This window comes from Oryctolagus cuniculus, chromosome 13 (genome assembly GCF_051225735.1).
Source record: "Oryctolagus cuniculus isolate XC-2025 breed Fujian yellow rabbit chromosome 13, ASM5122573v1, whole genome shotgun sequence".
NCBI classification, from domain to species: Eukaryota; Metazoa; Chordata; class Mammalia; order Lagomorpha; family Leporidae; genus Oryctolagus; species Oryctolagus cuniculus.
The window spans coordinates 70,349,348-70,369,898 of record NC_142879.1 but is presented as its reverse complement, the minus strand read 5'-3'; the positions used below and the strand labels follow the sequence as shown (position 1 = coordinate 70,369,898).

Sequence of the window (20,551 nt, the reverse complement as noted above, 5' to 3'; positions counted from 1 at the left end):
AATCCCCTATTGGGTGATGGTTCAAGTCCCATCCACTCTGCTTTTGATCCAGTTTCTTCAGAAGGAAGCAGATAATGGCTCAAGTGCTTGGCCCTTACACCCAACTGGGAGACTTGGATGGAGTTTCTAGCTCCTGGCTTCAGCCTGGTCCAGCCGTGGCCATTGCAACTATTTGTGAAGTGAATGATCAGCTGGAACATCTTCTCTCCCTCTCTCTCTCTCTCTCTCTCTCTCTCACTCTCGCTCTCTCTATCTTTCTTTCTCTCTCTCTCTCTCTCATGCTCTTCCTTTCAAATAAATAGATTGTAAATTAATAAATAACCACATCAAAGGGCCTAAGTAAATAGTCTTTTTTTTTTTTTTTGACAGGCAGAGTGGACAGTGAGAGAGAGAGACAGAGAGAAAGGTCTTCCTTTTGCCGTTGGTTCACCCTCCAATGGCCGCTGTGGCCGGCGCGCTGCGGCCGGCGCACCGCGCTGATCCGATGGCAGGAGCCAGGAGCCAGGTGCTTTTCCTGGTCTCCCATGGGGTGCAGGGCCCAAGCACCTGGGCCATCCTCCACTGCACTCCCTGGCCACAGCAGAGAGTTGGCCTGGAAGAGGGGCAACCGGGACAGAATCCGGCGCCCCGACCGGGACTAGAACCCGGTGTGCCGGCGCCGCTAGGCGGAGGATTAGCCTAGTGAGCCGCGGCGCCGGCCTAGTAAATAGTCTTATATCAGTTGGGTCAGATTTTTGCCACTCAATGAATCAAGAACATATTTTTTGTTCTCTGATGTTTTGGATTTGGGATTTGAATTATAAAACTTTTTAAGATTTGTTTATTTATTTGAAAGGCAGAGTTACAGAGAGGCAGGGGCAGAGAGAGAGGGGGGTCTTCCATCTGCTGATTCATTCCCTAGATGACTTCAAGGGCTAGAGCTGTGCCGATCTGAAGCTAGGAACTTCTTCTCAGTCTCCCACATGGGTGCAGGGGTCCAAGGACTTGGGCCATCTTCTACTGCTTTCCCAGGCCATAGCAAAGAGCTGGATCGGAAGTGGAGCAGCCAGGACTCAAACCAGCACCTACATGGGATGCTGGCACTGCAGGCAGCAGCTTTACCCACTACGCCACAGCACCGGCCCCCTGAATTATATTCTTTAACAGATGAGGAAAATGAGGTACAGTGAGATTAAGGAACCTGTGGGAAGTCAAACAGCTAAGAAGTGGAAGGAGTGCTCAACACTGGGACCCACCCTGCTGACAGCAAGGCATCAGGAGAAAGCACCTTGACCAGGGTCTCTACAAGGAGCTCAACCCCAGCCTTCCCAGCCCAAAGTCCTCAGCAGCCTTTCATACAACCTCTTCACCCCAACCCCTAGCACTCTGATGATCATCTTATCTCACCTTAATACGGTTTAAAATAGTGTGTCAATGGACAATTTAGTTTAATTATCTTAATTGGTTTTATTTTTTATCCTGGTGGGGGGGGGGCAACACTGCATTCCATAGAGTAAGTATTCCAATGAGTCAAGCAGAAGAGATTGGTTTTATAAACAGAGAGGAACTGAAGAAAACAAAAACAACCAAAAGACAAAAACCAAAAAAAAAAAAAAAAAATGGATTGGTCCATTCTAAGTTAGTTTACTTGTTAAGGGGACAGAATAATAGAAAAATAACTGATTGGTTAAACATCAGACTATGTTAGGTTCCTTTATTATGTAAGCATCAAAGCCAGTTGAAACTGGCTGCTTGGAAAATCTAGCTGTAACCTATCTTCAATTCTGATGTCTCAGAAGTCCAGACAAGCAGCTTAGTTTCAGCTGAATAAAGTGGAACTTCAGTGTCATCGACTCTATTTTGATGTTCAGTCTGGTCTCTGGGATCCAGAACAGGAGTAGATCACAGAAAAATGATCTGGAATTTTTAGTTAACAGGTGGGAGATCTCAAGGGAGTGCAACTCATCCTGATATGGGGGAATTATGCAGGGAGTTAGGGGGAAAAGAGCTTAAAGATTTTCCCACAATTTCTATCTCACATGCCTGAAGTTTAATCCCACCCCATTCTATGTCAATCCAATATGCCCACTCTCCCATGACACATCCACCTCTTCTACACACAGGAAGGAGGAGATATCATGAACTCTGCGTGAAGATTCCATGAAACACCCAGAAAATCCCACACACACTAAACTCTGCCCAAACTCCATCCCATTTGCATATTCAATCAGGGCACCACACTCTACCCCTTGGCAGAGTAGCCCTTTGTGGCCTTCTCCTTCACTCTCTCCTCATAGGAAGCCCTCTCCTTCTCTCTGATCCTCTCATCGCAAGTACCTCTTCTCATGGGGTTGCACATGCTCACGCCTGAATGTAGGCTCACTCTCACATTTAAATAAATCCTGCTCTCCTTTATGTACTTACTTACGCCTCTGCTTTTTTTTTTTAAGGTTTATTTATTATTTATTTGAGAGTCAGAGTTACACACAGAGAGACAGAGAGACAGAGAGGTGCTCCATCCACTGGTTCACTCCCCAAACGGCTGCAACAGCTGAAGCTGTGCTGATCTGAAGCCAGAAGCCAGTAGCTTCTTCCAGGTCTCCCACACAGGTGCAGGGGCCCAAGCACTTGGGCCATCTTCTACTGCCTCCCCAGGCAATAGCAGAGAGCTGAATCAGGAGTAGAGCAGCCGGACATGAATATGGGATTTTGGTGCCCATATGGGATGCTGATGCTGCAGACACAGACTTAACCTACTACGGCACAGTGCCAGCCCCATGTGAGCATGGATCCCACAGGGATCCCAGGGAATCAGGGAGCCCCGAATCAAAGCCTCTGCTTTGAATTTCTAATCTTATGCAGGGGCAACAACTTGGGATAATAAAGTGGTGTACATTCCCATGACAACCTTAGGCATCTCTGACAGACACAGGAGGGACGCTCCTCCACAGTCCCCAGGGGACCGCTATGACAAAGACTGAATTATCCCAGTAGTTGGACAACAACTTCAAAACTTTACTCCATTTCTCTCCCTCCCTCCTCTGTTTTCTCAGCTCTCATTTATGAGACCAGTCCTGTACTTCACTGATGTTTTTAAGTCCTTATTTAGCTCTCCTCCTCACCCTCATGCCAGACCGATTCCAAACAAACCAGCTGCCTCACATTATCTCACAGACCTACACCACACCAACTTTGGGAGTTGAGTCTCAGGGAACTTACTGCCTTGCCAGGTCTTTGAAGTATTGTAAAATCAATATTTGGTAAATGTCCCCCTTTCCTGGCAAACATCTCCTAAAATCCTTGAATCTCCAAGGTGATGTGTCTTTTCTACACTAATAATGAGTGCAGTGATGACTGACATCTCCCAGGTAGTTTCAGGATGCAGGCTGGTCAGGATTAGACCAACCTCTGGGGAGGGGAAATGATTTAAGGTTAAGTTGATCACCAATGACCAGTGTTTTAACCAACCATGCCTATGGAATGAAACCTCCAAAACTCAAAAATAGATTACTCCCCAAGATGATGGAATAGGGAGGGAGCTTACTGCTCTAGTCTAGGGGCTACTTAAAAAAACAAGTGGAGAGAGTGTAATCTCAGGGAAGAGTTAGGGAGAAAACTACAGAGGAAACCCCATGCAAGTTGGAGGGACACTGTGGATCTCTGTGAAGGGTGTGGGACGCACAGCATGAATGTGGACACACACAGGACCCTGGCAGCCAAGAGCTTCAGCACCAGCTTTAGAGAGTGGGGTGAAACCAGACTGCAGCAGCCCAACCCACTGGCAATAAAGCAGCAGGAAGAGCCTGGCATGAGTCTGGCTTGGACCCCTGTGAGGGAAAGTGTACCTGCCAACCTAGAGGGAAAAGAGGGGCACATTTCTCTCTCACCAACCACCAGCACTGCATTTTGTAACTAGCTGAGAGATGGTGTGCACCAATTTGGATATACATAATAGCTGCACTAGCAACCAGCCAAGAGGAGATGCCTAAGTCTAGCTGGGAGAACTGAGAGGGGGCTGAGCATTTGTGACTGTGAGAGCCTGGCGTGCCAGGAATGTGAAAACACTATGGCTGTGTGGAAGGGCGCAGAGTGTGGCTAGGTCTATGGGCTGTCACTATATGCAGCTCCATGCACTCGGGGCTCCCTGATTCCCTGGGATCCCTGTGGGATCCATGTTCACACGGAGGACTGTACGGATCCTTTGTGAGGTTCTTCTGGCAGCACAGATGAATACTGCAGTCACTAAGGCTAGCACCTGAGCATTGTTCTCCTTGGAGGAGAAGAGGTGAGTGCGAGACTATGCCGATCGAGCTGATGAAAGCACACCTCTGATAGAGAGAGAGAGAGAGAGACAGAAACAGAGAGAGAGAGAGAGAGAGAGAGAGGGAATGATTTATCATGCCCAACTTGGGTGTCACTGTGAACACTCCCCTCACCCTGGAGCACTGAACAAAACTCACTGGCCACACCCAGAACACATCTCTGGGTATTCACTGAAAGAACAGACACTGTACTAAGCCACAGAGGAATAGTCTGAAGATAAAAGCCATCAGAGGGGGTAAAAAAGCCAGCAAGTATCTCCACAAATGCCTAAAAATAAACACAGAAAATCAAGAAACAAGAATAGGTAAGACAACCTATTTGGGGGACTTCCTCCCCCAAAGGAACATAACAAAACTTCAGTACTAGAATGTGAAGACGAAGAGACTGAAGAAATGCCAGAAACAGAATTCAAAAAAATTGATCATGGGATCACTTAGAAGTAATCAGAAGAAAATCCATGCATTAACGAATTCTGCACATGACATGAGTGAAAATTTTTCCCATGAAATTGACATATTAGAAATGAAGAATTCAGTAGATCAAATTTAAAAAGTAGTGGAAAGCCTTAACAACAGATTCTGTGAGGCAGAAGAAAGATTATCTAAGTTAGAAGACAAATCTCTGAAAAATTTACAGTCAGACCAAAAAAAAAAAAAAAAGAAATTAGAAAACTTAAAAACAGTGTTGTAGATTTATGGGATACTATCAAATGACCCAGCCTATGGGTCTTAGGAGTTCCTGAAGGTGTGGAAAGACAGAATGGATTAGAATGCATTTTTAGTGAAATAATTACAGAAAATTTCCCCAATTTGGAAAAAGAAAGGGACATCCAAGTACAGGAATCACACAGAATTCCTAATAGACATGACCAAATTGGCCAGCGCTGCGGCTCACTTGACTAATCCTCCACCTGTGGCACTGGCACCTGGGTTCTAGACATGGTTGGGGCACCAGATTCTGTCCCGGTTGCTCCTCTTCCAGTCCAGCTCTCTGCTGTGGCCCGGGAGGGCAGCGGAGGATTGCCCAAGTACTTGGGCCCTGCACCCGCGTGGGAGACCAGGAGGAAGCACCTGGCTCCTGGCTTTGGATCGGTGGGATCGGTGCAGAGCACCGGCCCTAGTGGCCATTTGGGGGGTGAACCAACGGAAGGAAGACCTTTCTCTCTCTCTCTCTCTCTCTCTCTCTCTCTGTCTAACTGTGCGTGTCAAAAAAAAAAATAATAATAATAGACATGACCAAAAAAGATGTTCACAACACATTATAGTCAAACTGTCCACAGTAAAACATAAAGAAAATACTCTAAAATGTGCATGAAAGAAATACCAGATTATTTTCAGAAGATCTCCAATTAGACTCACAGCTGATTTCTCATCAAAAACCCTACAGGCTAGAAGAGAATGGTGAGATATATTTCAAGTCTTAAGAGAAAAAAACTGTCATCCCAGAATATTATACCCTGCAAAACTCTCATTTATGAATTAAGGTGAAATAAAGACCTTCCATAACTAACAGAAATTGAGAGAATTAGTCACTACTCATCCAGCCTTATTAAAGATGCTTAAGGATGTGCTATACCCAGAAACAGAGAAATATGGTCATCACTATGAAAAAAGGTGAAGGGAGAAAATCTCCCAGTAAAAGAAAAAAGGAAATCCAAAGTAAACAATAGGAATATATATGGGAAAACGACAGGGCACAGTCACTACTTATCAATAGTCAACTTGAATGTAAATGGCCTCAACTCTCCAGTTAAAAGAATGGCTGAGGGGCTGGCTCTGTGGTGTAGTGGGTAAAGCTGCTGCCTGCAGTGCTGGTATCCTATGTGGGAGCCAGTTCAAGTCCCAGCTGCTCCACTTCCAATACAGCTCTCTGCTATGGCCTAGGAAAGCAGTAGAAGATGGCCCAAGTCATTGAGCCCCTACACCCAAGTGGGAAGACCCAGAAGTGGTTCCTGGCTCCTGGCTTCAGATTGGCACAGCTCTAGCCATTGCAGCCAACTGGGGAGTGAACCAGCGGATGGAAGACCTCTCTCTCTCTCTGCCTCCCCTTCTCTCTCTGTGCAATTCTGACTTTCAAATAAATAGATAAATATTTTTTTAAAAAATGGCTGAATGGATTTAAAAAGCAAGACCATCCATTTGCTGCTTATAAGAAACACATCTCACCAACACAAATACACACAGACTGAAAGTGAAAGTATGGAAAAAGATATTCCATGCTAACAGAAACCAAAAAAGAGCTGGAGTAGCCATCTTAATATAAGGAAAAAAAAAACAGACTTTAACATAAAAACTGTTAAAAGAGACTAAGTAGGGCACTATTTACAATCAGACCAAAAAAAAAAAAAAAAGAAAGAAATTAGAAAACTTATTGAATTGATTAACTTTGTTGTTTCCTTGCTGATTTTCTGTCTGGTTGATCTGTCCCTTGCTGAAACTGGAATATTGAAGTCCCACATTACTATTGTATTGGAATCTACATTTCCCTTTAGATCCATTAACATTTCTTTTAAAGCCAGGTGCCCTGTAATTGGGTGCATAATTTTATTATAGTCACATCTTCCTGTTGAATTGGTACCTTAATCATTACAGTGTTAAGAGGAAAGTTTACAGCAATAGGTTACCACATCAAGAAATTGGAAAGGCACCAAATAAATGAGCTGTCAGTGCAACTCAAGGACCTAGAAAACAACAGCAAACCAAACCCAAAATTAGTAGGAGAAAATAAATGTTTAAAATTGAAGAATAAATAAACAAAATTGAAACCAAAAAAATTACAAAATATCAACAAAACGAAGTTTTTTGAAAAAGAATTTAGGCCGGCGCCGCGGCTCACTAGGCTAATCCTCCGCCTAGTGGCGCCGGCACACCGGGTTCTAGTCCCGGTTGGGGCACCGGATTCTGTCCCGGTTGCCCCTCTTCCAGGCCAGCTCTCTGCTGTGGCCAGGGAGTGCAGTGGAGGATGGCCCAGGTGCTTGGGCCCTGCACCCCATGGGAGACCAGGAAAAGCACCTGGCTCCTGGCTCCTGCCATCGGATCAGCGCGGTGCGCCGGCCGCAGCGCGCTGGCCGCGGCGGCCATTGGAGGGTGAACCAACGGCAAAGGAAGACCTTTCTCTCTGTCTCTCTCTCTCACTGTCCACTCTGCCTGTCAAAAAAAAAAAAAAAAAAAAAGAAAGAAAGAAAAAGAATTTAAAAAATTGACATACAATTGGCCCAACTAACCAAAAAAAGAGGGAGAAGACTCAAATCAGTAAAATTAGAGATTAAAAAGGTAATACAACAATAGATACCAAAGAAATAAAGAGTCATCAGAAATTACTACAAAGAGCTGTATGCCAATAAATCAGAAAACCTAGAAGAAATAGATTCCTGGACACATACAACCTACCTAAATTGAACCATGAAAACACAGATAACCTAAACAGACCAATAACCAAAATGGAAATTCAATCAGTTATAAAGACTCTCCCAATAAAGAAAAGCCCAGGACCAGATGGCTTCACTGCTGAATTCAACCAGACATTTAAAGAACAACTAAATCCAATTCTTCTCAAGCTATTCAAAACAATTGAAAGGGAGGGAATACTCCTAAACCCTTTCTATGAAGCCAGCATCACCTTAATTCCTAATCCTGAAAAAAGATACAACAACGAGAAATAAAGACCCATTTCCCTGATGAACATAGACACAAAAATCCTCAATAAAATGTTAATCAATTGAATCCAAAAACACATCAGAAAGATCATTCATCCAGACCAAGTGGGATTTTTCCCTGGGATCCAGGGCTGGTTCAACATTCACAAATCAAGCAAAGGGATACATCACATTAACAAACTGCTGAACAAAAAACATATGATTATCTCAATAGATGCAGAGAAGGCATTTGATAAAATACAACACCCTTTCATAATAACTCTAAGCAAATTATGTATAGAAGGAACATTCCTCACCACAATCAAGGCAATGTATGACAAACCCATGGCCAGCATACTACTGAATGGGGAAACGTTGGAAGCACTCCCACTGAGATGACAGCAATGCCCAAAGTCACCATTACTATTCAATATAGTACTGGGAGTTTTAGCCAGAGGCATTAGGCAATAAAAAGAAGTCAGGCCAGTGCCGCGGCTCAATAGGCTAATCCTCTGCCTTGTGGCGCCAGCACACTGGGTTCCAGTCCCAGTCGGGGTGCCGGATTCTGTCCCAGTTGCCCCTCTTCCAGGCCAGCTCTCTGCTGTGGCCAGGGAGTGCAGTGGAGGATGGCCCAAGTGCTTGGGCCTTGCACCCCATGGGAGACCAGGATAAGTACCTGGCTCCTGCCATCGGATCAGCGCGGTGCGCCGGCCGCAGCGCACCGGCCACGCCGGCCATTGGAGAGTGACCCAACAGCAAAGGAAGACCTTTCTCTCTGTCTCTCTGTCTCTCACTGTCCACTCTGCCTGTCAAAAAAAAAAAAAAAAGAAGACGTCAAAGGGATACAAATTGGGAAGGAGGAAGTCAAACTATCCCTATTTGCAGATGACATGATTTTTTATATAGGGGATCCAAAGAACTCAACTAAAAGAATATTGGAACTCAGAAGAGTTTGGTAAAGTAGCAGGATATAAAATCAACACAAAAAAAATCAACAGCCTTTGTATACCCAATGCCACGGCTGAGAAAGAACTTCTAAGATCAATCCCATTCACATTAGCTACAAAAAATCAAATACCTTGGAATAAACTTAACCAAGTATGTCAAAGATCTCTACAATAAGAATTACAAAACACTAAAGAAATAAATAGAAGATACAAAAAAATGGAAATCTTTCATGTTCATGGATTGGAAGAATCAATATCATCAAAATGTCCATTCTTCCGAAAGCAATTTACAGATTCAATGTAATACCAATCAAATACCAAATACATTCTTCTCAGATTTAGAAAAAATGATGCTGAAATTCATATGGAGGAATAGGAGAACACGAATAGCTAAAGCAATCCTATACAATAAAAACAAAGCCAGAGGCATAACAATACCAGATTACAAGACATACTACAGAGGAAAGGGCAAGCAGGGGGGCACCAGGAGACCTCATCTCCACAGGTGCGCGACACTGGCAGTCCTGGCTACCAAAGGAGACGCAGTCATAAGAGGCGTGGAGCTCAGTGAAAGGATCTATTTGGAAACAGAAAAGAAACCCACATCATCTTCCCCTCCACCCCCAGAAAACAGGCGATGTCCATGTGGCACCATCTTGAGGAAGAAGCCTGTGTCAGAATTCACACTGCCTGAGCACACAGGAGCTCTAGTGATGTTCTACCATACCAGCAAAAAGGAGTGCAGGCTCATGAGCCCAGTTAGATCTGGTCAACTAAGAATACTACAAGTGGGGGCCAGCTCTGTGGCCTAATAGGTAAAGCTGCCTCCTGAAGTGCCGGCATCCCATATGGGCGCCAGTTCGAGTCCTGGCTGCTCCACTTCCCATCCAGCTCTCTGCTATGGCCTGGGAAAGCAGTGGAAGATGGTCCAAGTCCTTGGGCCACAGCACCCTTGTGGGAGACCCAGAGGAAGCTCCTGGCTCCTTACTTTGGATCAATGCAGCTCCGGCTGTTGCAGACAATGGGGGAGTGAACCAGCAAATGGAAGACCTCTCTCTCTGTCTCTCTCTCTCTCTCTCTCTCTCTCTCTCTCTCTGCCTCTCTTTTTTCTCTGTGTAACTCTGACTTTCAAATAAAAATAAATAAATCTTTAAAAAAAAAAAAAAGAGGGGCTGGTGCTGTGGCGTAGCAGGTAAAGCCGCCACCTGCAGTGCTAGCATCCTATATGGGCGCTGGTTCGAGTCCTGGCTGCTCCGCTTCCAATCCAGCTCTCTGCTGTGGCCTAGGAAAACAATAGAAGATGGCCCAAGCCCTTGGGTCCCTGCACCCACGTGGGAGACCCAGAAGAAGCTCCAGGCTTCTGGCTTCGGAAAGGTGCAGCTCTGGCTGTTGCGGCCAATTGGGAAGTGAACCAGCAGATGGAAGACCTCTCTCTCTCTCTCTCTATCTCTATCTCTATCTCTTTCTCTCTGCCTCCTCTCTCTCTGTGTAACTCTCTCGAATAAATAAATAAATCTTTAAAATAAAAGCTCTCTTTTAAAACAAAACAGAACAAAAAAAATACTACATGTGAAGGATAAGTAAAGACTTTCCAAGACAAATAAAAACTGAGGGAATTCCTGCCCCCAGATTATTCTTACAAAGATGCTTAGAGTCCTGTGCACAGAAGCAAAGGAAAGAACACGGCCGTCATGCAAGCAGAAACCCCGTTAGAAGAGCAGATGCCACCTTCTGCTGTCTTCCCAGCAGCATTAGGAAGAAGATGGATCAGAAGTGAAGTAGCCGACACTTGGCCTGGTACTCCCACATGGATGCCTGGCATCACAAACTATGCCTTAACCTGCTATGCCCCCACACCACCTGATTTAAGGACACACTTACAGGGCTATTGTAACCCAAACAGCATGGCAGTGGAATAAAAACAGATACACAGACCACAAAAATAAAAAATCCACACATCTACAGCCAACTGATTCTCAACAAAGATGCCAAAAGCATATGCTGAGAAAATGACAGCTCTTCAATAAGGGCTGCCAGTAAACAGGATATCCATGGAAAGAAAACTGAGATTTTGCCCACTCTCCACCTTTCATACTGTACAATAATCAACTTAAGAGTGATCAAAGATTGGCCGGCGCTGTGGCTCACTAGGCTAATCCTCCGCCTTGTGGCGCCAGCACACCAGGTTCTAGTCCTGGTCGGGGCGCCAGATTCTGTCCCGGTTGCCCCTCTTCCAGGCCAGCTCTCTGCTGTGGCCAGGGAGTGCAGTGGAGGATGGCCCAGGTACTTGGGCCCTGCACCCCATGGGAAACCAGGATAAGTACCTGGCTCTTGCCATCGGATCAGCGCGGTGCGCCGGCCGCGGCAGCCATTGGAGGGTGAACCAACAGCAAAAAGGAAGACCTTTCTCTCTGTCTCTCTCACTGTCCACTCTGCCTGTCAAAAAAAAAAAAAAGTTATCAAAGACCTAAATGCAAGACCTGAAACTACAAACCTACTGGAAGAAAACAGGGGAAACATTTTAAGACATCTATAGGCACTGTTTTTGCTCAAACCCCGAAAGTACAAGCAACAACAGGAAAAGTAGACAAATGGGATTATATCAGAGCAAGATGCTTCTGCACAGCAAAGGGAAGAATCAACTGAGAAAAACAGGTAACTGACAGCATGGGAGAAAAACTCTGCAAACTACTAATCTGACAAAGCTTTTTAAAAATAAAAGATTCATTTATTTATTTGAGAGGCAGAATTACAGACAGAGAGAAGGAGAGGCAGAGAGAGAGAGAGCAGTCTTCCATCAGCTGGTTCACTTCCCAAATGGCCACAACAACTGGAGCTGGGCTGATCCGAAGCGAGGAGCCAGGAGCTTCTTCTGGGTCTCCCATGTGGGTGCAGGGGCCCAAGCACTTGGACCATCTTCCACTGCTTTCCCAGGTCATAGCAGAGAACTGGATCAGAAATGGAGCAACTGGGACACAAATTGGCACTCATATGGAATGCCAGCACTGCTGACAGTGGCTTAACCTACTATGCCACAGGAGCCAGCCCCCTGACAAAGCTTTGACATTCAGAATATACTCATATAAGGAACTCAAAAAAAAAAAAAACAAAAAACTCAATTATAAAATGGAGGAATGATATGAATATAATTCAAATGACCAACAAATTTATTAGTTTATGAGAAAATGAAAATCAAAACCACAACAAAATATTTACCCCCAGTTAGGCTATTAGCAAAAATAATGATGATAATAACAATAAAAGGGGCAGGCATTGTGGTACAGTGGGTTAAGCTGCTGCTTGGGATGCCTACATCCCATAATAGATTTCTGGTTCAAGTCCCAAGTCTCAGCTGCTCTGCTTCTAATCCAGCTTTCTGCAACATGCCTGGGAGGCAGCAGATGATGGCTCACGTACTTGAGTCCCTGCCATCCATGTGAGAGACCCATATGGAGTTTCTGGTTCCTGGCTTTTAGCAAGGCTCAGTCCCAGCTGTTCTGGATATCTGGGAAGTGGGCCAGCAAATGAAGACTCACTCTCTCTCTCTCCCTTTCAAATAAATAAATCACTTACAAATAACAAATGCTGGCAAGAATGCGGAGAAACGGGAACTCTGATGCTCTGCTGGTGGGAATGTAAATTATTACAGCCATTATGGAGAACAGTATGGAGCTTTCTCAAAAAAACAAGAGTAGACCTACATATAGGCCAGCTATCCTACTTCAGAGTACATATTCAAGGAAATGAAATCAGCATAGCACATAGATATCTGCACTCCCATGTTTACTACTGCACTATTCACATGGAGTCAACCTATCTGCCTCACAACAGATGAATAGATCCAAAACTGTGGTAAGCATACATGTTTGATTAATACTCAGCAACAGAAAAGAACAGCAATTAAGAGATCCACATCCCACATCCAAGCACTGGAGTTTGATTCACAGCTCCTGCTCCTGATTCCAGCTCCCTATTAATGCAGACTTTGGAAGCAGCAGTGTAGGCTCAAGTGACTGGGCTCCTGCCACCCATGTGACAGACCTGGAATTAGTTCTCATCTCCTGGCTTCAGCCCCAGCCCAACCTTGCTGGTTGTGAGCATTTGGGAGTGAACTGGCAGGTGGGACCCTGCTCGTGTGTCTGTGTGTGTGAGCATAATAAATAATTTTAACTAAAAACGATAGCCTATTATTTGCAACAAAATGGATGTAGCTGGAGGACAGCAAGTGAAGTGAAATAAGTCAGATGCAGGAAAACAAATATCACACCTTCTGTCATATAGGGGCAGGCTAAACAAGTCTACCTGAACGTAGATTTTTGATTACTAGAGGCTGGGAAAGGTAAAAGGAAAAGGGAGGGAGGGCAGTTGGAATAGAGTTACTACAACACAATCAGACAGAAGGAGTAAGTTCTAGTGTTCTAGAGCACAGTGGTGTGATTATAGTTCACAACAACCTAGAATATATTTTATGAATGAATAGAAGATAGAGGCTCAAGGCTCCAAATCTCACAAGGAGATGAGGAAAAAATGAGATGGATATGTTTATTATCCTCATTTGTTCCATATACATAATGTACATTTACTGAACTATCACACTGTACCCCATAAATATGAACAATTATATAATGTTTCAATAAAATTTCCCCCCCAAAAAAAGTTTAAGGAGGTAAAATGCTAACTGATTTGATCATTATACATTGTATGTATGTATCTAATCATCACTCCATACACCATAATATGTACAATTAAAATTAAAAAGTAAGATATCCTTTGTAATAAACTGATAAATCTAAGAGTTTCTCTGCATTCTGTGAGCTTTCTAGTCAATTTATCAAATGCAAGGGATGGATTGTGGGAACCTCAATTCACAGATGGTGATGAGCACAGGTAAAACAAGTGGGGGCTTGCAGTTGGCAAGTGGGGGTCAGTCATGGCACTGAGCCCTTAACCTGTGGGGCGTGACCTAGCTCCAGGTCCACAGAGCCAGAACTGAACGAATTGGGTGGCATCCAGCTGGTGTCTGCTTCAACACGGATTGGTTGTTGCTAGGGAGAAACCCTCACACACTTCTTGGTAACCAGAAAAGTCTTCTGGGTTGATTGTTTGGTGAGAGTATAAGAAAAACTAAGTTTGTTGTTTTGTTTCCCTCTACAAGCCTAGACCCTCCCTGCCTAGATTTGGGGTTAACGTCGGGCGTGGTGTTGGGGGCCAGGCACCAAGGTGTCTAGACAGTGAATCTGCATCCTTAGGGTATACCAGCAAAAAGGTGTATCTGCATCTTCCTGTTTCGAATTTGGCTCTGCTTACTCACTGAATAGAGCAACGTCAACCCCTTCTTACGGGTAAATCCAGTTTTTCACCAGGATGACAGCCTTCCTGGTCTTGGGCACAAACCTTCTCTCAGACCCTCTCCCAGTCCACCTGAGATGTCGCCAGAGCCCTAGGACTCGGAAAGCCGGCTTGATCCAGACCTGGTGCTCCCGCGCAGACGCTGCGTCCTTATTTAAGACGCCTTCCCACTGTGCTTGCCGAACAAACCATTCTCCCTCGTCCTGTTTTCTCCCTTTCAATGCTACTGTCCAATCCGGAAGCACTTCTCCGCCTCCGGTGTATCATTACCAGTCCTCCCCACCTCAGCAAAGACGGCTTCCCAGAAATAATCCAGGTCAATCCATCCATTAATCCCACTTGCCTGGGGCACCTGCACCATCCAGGTGTTAACAGGTACAGGAGAACAAGAGCCTACGTTTGTTTTCAAAGAAAGCCCTGTTTTTACGGGGAAAATTGGATGGGAAGCGAAGTATGCTTAACCATATCTGGATGTAAAGCTTTAAAAAACAAAACCAAAAAAAAAAAAAAAAAAAAAAGCAGAGATAAATGCTTCTATCTCAGGGTATCTGGGACCCTCCTTCCTCTTTCCTTAGGGCATAGCGACCCCTCGTGGCTCCGGCCTTATAAATTCCCGCAGGCACAGAAGGGAAGACCGGCTCTGCCTTTTCGCTTAATTCTAAACCTGTTTTAATTAACGCCCGGTGGCAGACACCTCAGTCACTTCCGATTCGCTCGGCGGCGGCCCCGGCCCTGTGCGATGCGCGGGGAAGGGACGCTGGGACGCACGCAGAGAGGAGGAGGGGCGGGGCGTCGGGGAGGGGGCGTGGCCGGGGAAAATCCCCGGCGGAGACCGGCGGCCGGTGCTGCGGTCAGCTGAGCGCGCGGGGCGGGTCGCGAGGCCGCGCGTCAGCCCCACCGAGGCTGCCGGAGCCCTGCGGCCCCTGCCGTCACCCCGGCGCCGGCCCCCTGGGCGGCGTCAGCATCCGGATCCGGAGCTCTGCCCCCGTGGCACAATGCCGACGAAGCTGTGACCCCGAGGGAGGCCGAGCGCCGGCGGCCGGTGAGCCGGAACCGGGGGCGGGGTGGCAGGGACTGGACAGAAGAAGGTGGCTCCTTCTCTGGTAGGCGCCTCTCCGCCCGGGAGGCGGTTTCCGCCGCCCCTTTTCCCTGCGACTCCGAGCCTGTCGGGGTGAGGGTGGCCCGGCGTGGGGCGTCCCTCGTCTGGTGGGATGGCTGCTGCGGGAGGGTCTCCAAGGCCCCGGCAGAGCCTGGCCTGGTGTGACAGGGCAGCGGGGGTGGCCACCCCCAAGAGCCCTTGTCCCCCTCCCCCAGCCTGGTAAAGATAGGGACCCGACTGGCCGCTGGTGACTTCCCCTGCAGGTCCCCGAGGTGGTTTGAGGGCGAGGTCGTCTCGCGGGTTGGGAATGACTGTGCAGCCAGTTCTTTAGCATAAGGAGGAAGTGGTGAAAAGACCACCTTTGGAGGACAAGGAAACACTGCCCTGGGGTGAGGATCAGGGCGAAGAGCAGTGATCCCCCCTCTAGCGCGCGCGGGGCTTGCTGAATTGCAAGCCCGATGTGGCTGGGAGAGCCTGCGCGGGTGTGTGCGACTGAATGTCAATATTGTTCTACCGCCCGTCGGGAATGCCTAAGCCGTAAGCACTGCCCCAAGGAAAATGAAACCTAGGTTGTGGCCTGGCCTCCACCACCGGGAACTACAGTCCTGGAAGCGTTAAGGGATGAGATGGAAAACTAGAGTCTTCACAGAGTGAGGCAGTGTAAGGGCACTGCTGGCCTTCCCAGCTGATTAGCAAGGTGGTGCTGCTAACCAGAAGCCACCTTGCTCTTTTGACCTAGGGAGCCCCAGCTGCTGCGCAGGACAGACCCGGTTGATGTGGGGCTGGGGAGGTTCCGGAGCAGGGACTAAAGGCCAGGGACTGCCCTGGAATGGACAGGACGTGAGCAGTTGAAATGTGGCCCGTGAAGAAAGGACAGTGACTGGGTGGAGTCTGCGGGGTGACTTTTGATCTGTTTTTCTACTGGGCCAGTTTTAGAAGTTATGTATTGTGTACAACACTATGAAAGAAAGAGCTTTTTAGTTTGCATATTATGCTATGGAAAAACAGCTTTTTAGTTTGCATATTATGCTATGGAATATAGTTAACCTTCCCCCATTCCTCCAAAATACAGATGTTCTTCTTGTACTGGTCGGTGTATTACTTCCCACTGAACCCCTCCCTAGGTACTGACAGATACTTCCCCACAAAATACACCTTCTTCTCCCCAAACCCTGCGGTCCCTAGGTGTTCTATACTTGACATATTTGATAAGTTCTTTAGAATTTTATGGAATCGTTAAACCAAAATCTAAAGGAAAGAGTCAAAATTAAACTCGATTTTAAAATTATTTACTTATTTTTTTTTATTTTGTGGAAAGGCAGAGAGACAATGAACTTCCATCTACTGGTTCACTATCAAATGCCTGTAACACCTGGGGCTGGACCAGACCTGAATCCAGGTCTCCCACTTGAGTGGCAGGGACCCAAGTTCTTGGGCCATCACCTGCTGCCTTCCAGGGTGCACATTAGCAGGAAGCCAGAATCTGAAGTGAAGCTGGGACTCGAACCCAGCCACTCATTTTGTTTTGTTTCATTTTATTTGAAAGGCAGAGAGAGAGAGGAAGAGCGAGGTTTTTCTTCTGCTGGTTTACTCCCTCAAATGCCTACAGCAGCTAGGGCTCCATCAAGAGCTCCATCCAGGTCTGCCATGGAAGTGGCAGGGATCTAAGCACTTGAGCCACCATCTGCTGCCTCCCAAGGTACACATTAGCAGGCAGCTGCATTGGAAACAGAGTTGCTGGGATTTGAACCAGGCACTGGGATACTGGCTGCTTATGTCCCAAGCAGTGACTTAACCGCCTAAGCAGCATCTTAACCATTGTGCCAGACACCTACAATTAAACTTATTTTTAAAAAAATAAAAATCAGTTAGAAAGTTTATTTTTAAAGTCTTCATTTTTCCACTGTGATATGTGTGAGGATTGAGTATTAGAATATGTATTAGGAAATAATATCCAGATGCCTTCATAGTAATATAAAAAAGTTTTAATTTTTAAAAGAAATCTTAGAAGCTGATTTCAGGAGTCTGGAAATGAATGCCAAAGAATTGTGGAAAACTTCAACAATACTAGCATAATGCATTTGTCACACAGGATAAATCATTTTATAGATGTTTAACTTAAAAAATACCTCACTATATTTTGGTTTTATTTATTTATTTTTGACAGGTAGAGTTATAGACAGTGAGAGAGAGAGACAGAGAGAAAGTCTTCCGTTGGTTCACTCCCCAAATGGCCGCCACAGCCGGCGCTGCGCTGATCCAAAGCCAGGAGCCAGGTGCTTCTTCCTGGTCTCCCACGCAGGAGCAGGTGCCCAAGCACTTGGGACATCCTCTCCTGCCCTCCCGGGCCACAACAGAGAGCTGGACCAGAAGAGGAGCAACTGGGACTAGAACCCGGCGCCCATATGGGATGCCAGTACCACAGACAGAAGATCAACCAAGTGAGCCACGGCGCCAGCCATTTTGGTTTTATTTTAACAAACACCCAGGTTCTGCTGTGTGCCAATCTCTAGAGTGAACAAAATGGAGATGACATAGACTGACATAGAAGATGACAGTAATTATGGGAAGGGTCAGGAGGTAAAAGTGCAGAGTGTTCTTGGGTGCTCAGAGGAAGAACAGTTCATTTTACACAATATGCCATATTTAAATTGGACATTGAACTCTATCCCAGGCAAAAGCAGCGCAGTCATTTCCCTCAGAGGACAGAGGGTGGCATGCCCATGAGGATACTGGGTATGTCTGTGGTGCAGGGCAGGAGTGGGGCTGTGATCTTAGAAGCTGAAGGATACTTTTTACAGGATTGTGAATGATCACCATTTGCCAGATGAGTCGAAAGATGATTTCAAGAGTAGGTGTGGTTAGCATAGCAGTTGACACCGTTTGAGATGCCTGTATCCCACATCAGAGAGCCAGAGTTAGCGTCCTGGCTCCACTTCTGATCCAGCTTCTTACTAATGCAAACACCGTGAGGCAGTGGGTGATGGCTGAAGTACATGGGTCCCTGTGCACTCACATGGGGGACAGTTCTTGTACCCTTCCTGGTTTCAACCCAGCCTAGCCTAGCCTTACTTCTTGCAGGCTTTTGGAGAGTGGACAAGCATATGGGAGATCTTCTCTCTTTCTCTCTCTGTCTCTCTCTCTCCCCTCTTTGAAATTAACATTTTAAAAGTAAATAAATAATTAATTAAAATAATCACAAGAGATCAGGTGACTTCCCAAGGCCAAACATCTGGCTAGTGTATGAGTGACTTTTCTACTGTCTCCCCTAGTGCAAACCATGCTTTTTCTGTTGTGTCCTTATAAAATGGGGGCGACCTGGAAAACTGAGAAGTACTGTTAAAACAACTAGAACCATTTTAATGGTGTTATGGTTGTATCTGTAGACTTGGTAGAGGAATAAAGGAAGTCCAAATAGAAAAAATTCTGAACAATTTTCAAAGCAACATCTTTCTTTTCCTTCTTTCCTTTCCCCCTCTTCCCCTCTGTTTCTCTCCCTTTCTCATCCCTTCTCTTCCTTTCCCCTTCCTCTGGGGAAACCATTAAGGAGAAATGTGTATATATAATGAGATGAACCAACACATTTCCAGATACCTGTGTAGATAGTTTTTTTAAAAAAAAAAAAAACCTGCTGGATGCTTCCACAGCCTATGCAAAGTGTACTGTAGTAACTGAATACCTGAGGAAATTTAATGTTGATGAGTAAATGAGAGATTAAGGAAGATTTTTATCCTTAGGTCTATTGCCTAGTATTTTAGTGCTGCTCTACAAAATAGGTGGGAACACCATGATTTGGTAAAACCCCGTTTTTGTGTCTCAGTAACACCAAGCTCATTCTGTGCAAAAATGACTTTGTGGAAAATAAAAAATGCAGTTTATCCAAATTGAGGTTTCTTTTCAGAGGAGATAAAGAAAACAATCTATTTGAGTCATCTAATGCTAAGCAATTGTACACTGCAGTACTATACCTTTCTAAATCAAGCCAGATGTGTAAAACCTAGAAAAGGCTTGAAATTGAGTAATGTGCTTTATCAGCTCTTTTTACTTCATCAAGTTGCCGTCCACATTATGTAACTTCTTGAGACTTCTTTGTTCTGCCTGCTTTAGGTGGAAGTCATGCAGGCAGTCACCTGATGTCCCTGGTGATGGTAGCACTGTCTCTGATTACCTACGAGTTGCAGAGTACCAGGAGAGCAACACTGCATTCCATGTGTTTGGTATCCTTTTGATGTATGGATACCAAGCGTATATGTAGATGTAATGATCCAGTTAGAAATCAGAGAGCAGGCAATTCTCTTGCCTTTATCTTCCATGACTGATTTCATATATAGTGAACTCTGCAACTGAAATAGGTCATGCAGGTTCCATAATCATGAGAGCTGATGGGTCTAACTGAGAGCAATACTCTTCCTCTATTAGAAACAGAATGCTGGGCCCGGTGCTGTGGCGTAGCCGGTAAAGCTGCTGCCTATAGTGCCAGCATCCCATATGGGCACTGGTTCAAGTCCCAGATGCTCCACTTCCAATCCAGCTCTCTGCTATGACTTGTGAAAGCAGTAGAAGATGGCCCAAGCTCTTGGTCCCTGCACCCATGTGGGAGACCTGGAAGAAGCTCCTGGCTTTGGACCAGCCCATTTCCAACCATTGCAGATATTTGTGTAGTGAACCAACAGATGGAAGACTGACTCTGTCTCTCTCTGCCTCTCTGTAACTCTCCAACTCTGCCTTTCAAATAAATAAATAAATGTTAAAAAAAAGAAAGAAAGAAACAGAATGCTCATATCCAGTTTCCCTTCTGAACCCAGGGCCTTTAGTGGTGTCTGTGGCTTTCTGCATTATCACACTTGTATCACTACATCACTGCTTACTTGTTGGAAAAATGGATTTAAAATGGTCTTGGAAACGTTAAGTATCTTGGAAGTAACAATATTATCTTTTTGCAGGCATTTCTATGAACTGTAGCCAAATTTCACTTTTACAGAGTGGGAGAGGGGACGTACACAGGGTCGGGGAGGAGTTGCCTTTGCTTTGTATTGTATTATAACCTGTGCACATCAGTTCTTGATGGAGAGACATCATTTTCATGAAGTGTGAGGATGCAAATTTTTGCTGATAGCATGTAGCCAGTCATTGGAAAGATGTCAGTGTTTGCCCAGGTGGTAGGTAATTCTAATGGGAAGTTGGGATTCCCTCATGTGTTTTATATGTCCACACTGATCC

The 20,551-nt window shown here is 45.5% G+C and overlaps 1 protein-coding gene across 14 annotated transcripts in view; it reads left to right on the top strand.

The window, feature by feature from the left end:
- The first annotated feature begins 15,043 nt into the window (after positions 1-15,043).
- OPTN (optineurin) overlaps positions 15,044-20,551 on the top strand; it is a 71,483-nt gene continuing 65,975 nt past the window's right edge. For 6 of the 14 annotated variants that reach the window (XM_070055701.2, XM_070055696.2, XM_070055700.2 and 3 more), the window contains exon 1: positions 15,044-15,274. The gene's annotated coding sequence lies outside the window, so the exon portion shown is untranslated. Of the gene's footprint in view, positions 15,336-20,551 lie in introns of all 14 variants that reach the window. The other 8 variants (XM_070055698.2, XM_089311747.1, XM_070055702.2 and 5 more) reach the window with 5 other exon arrangements.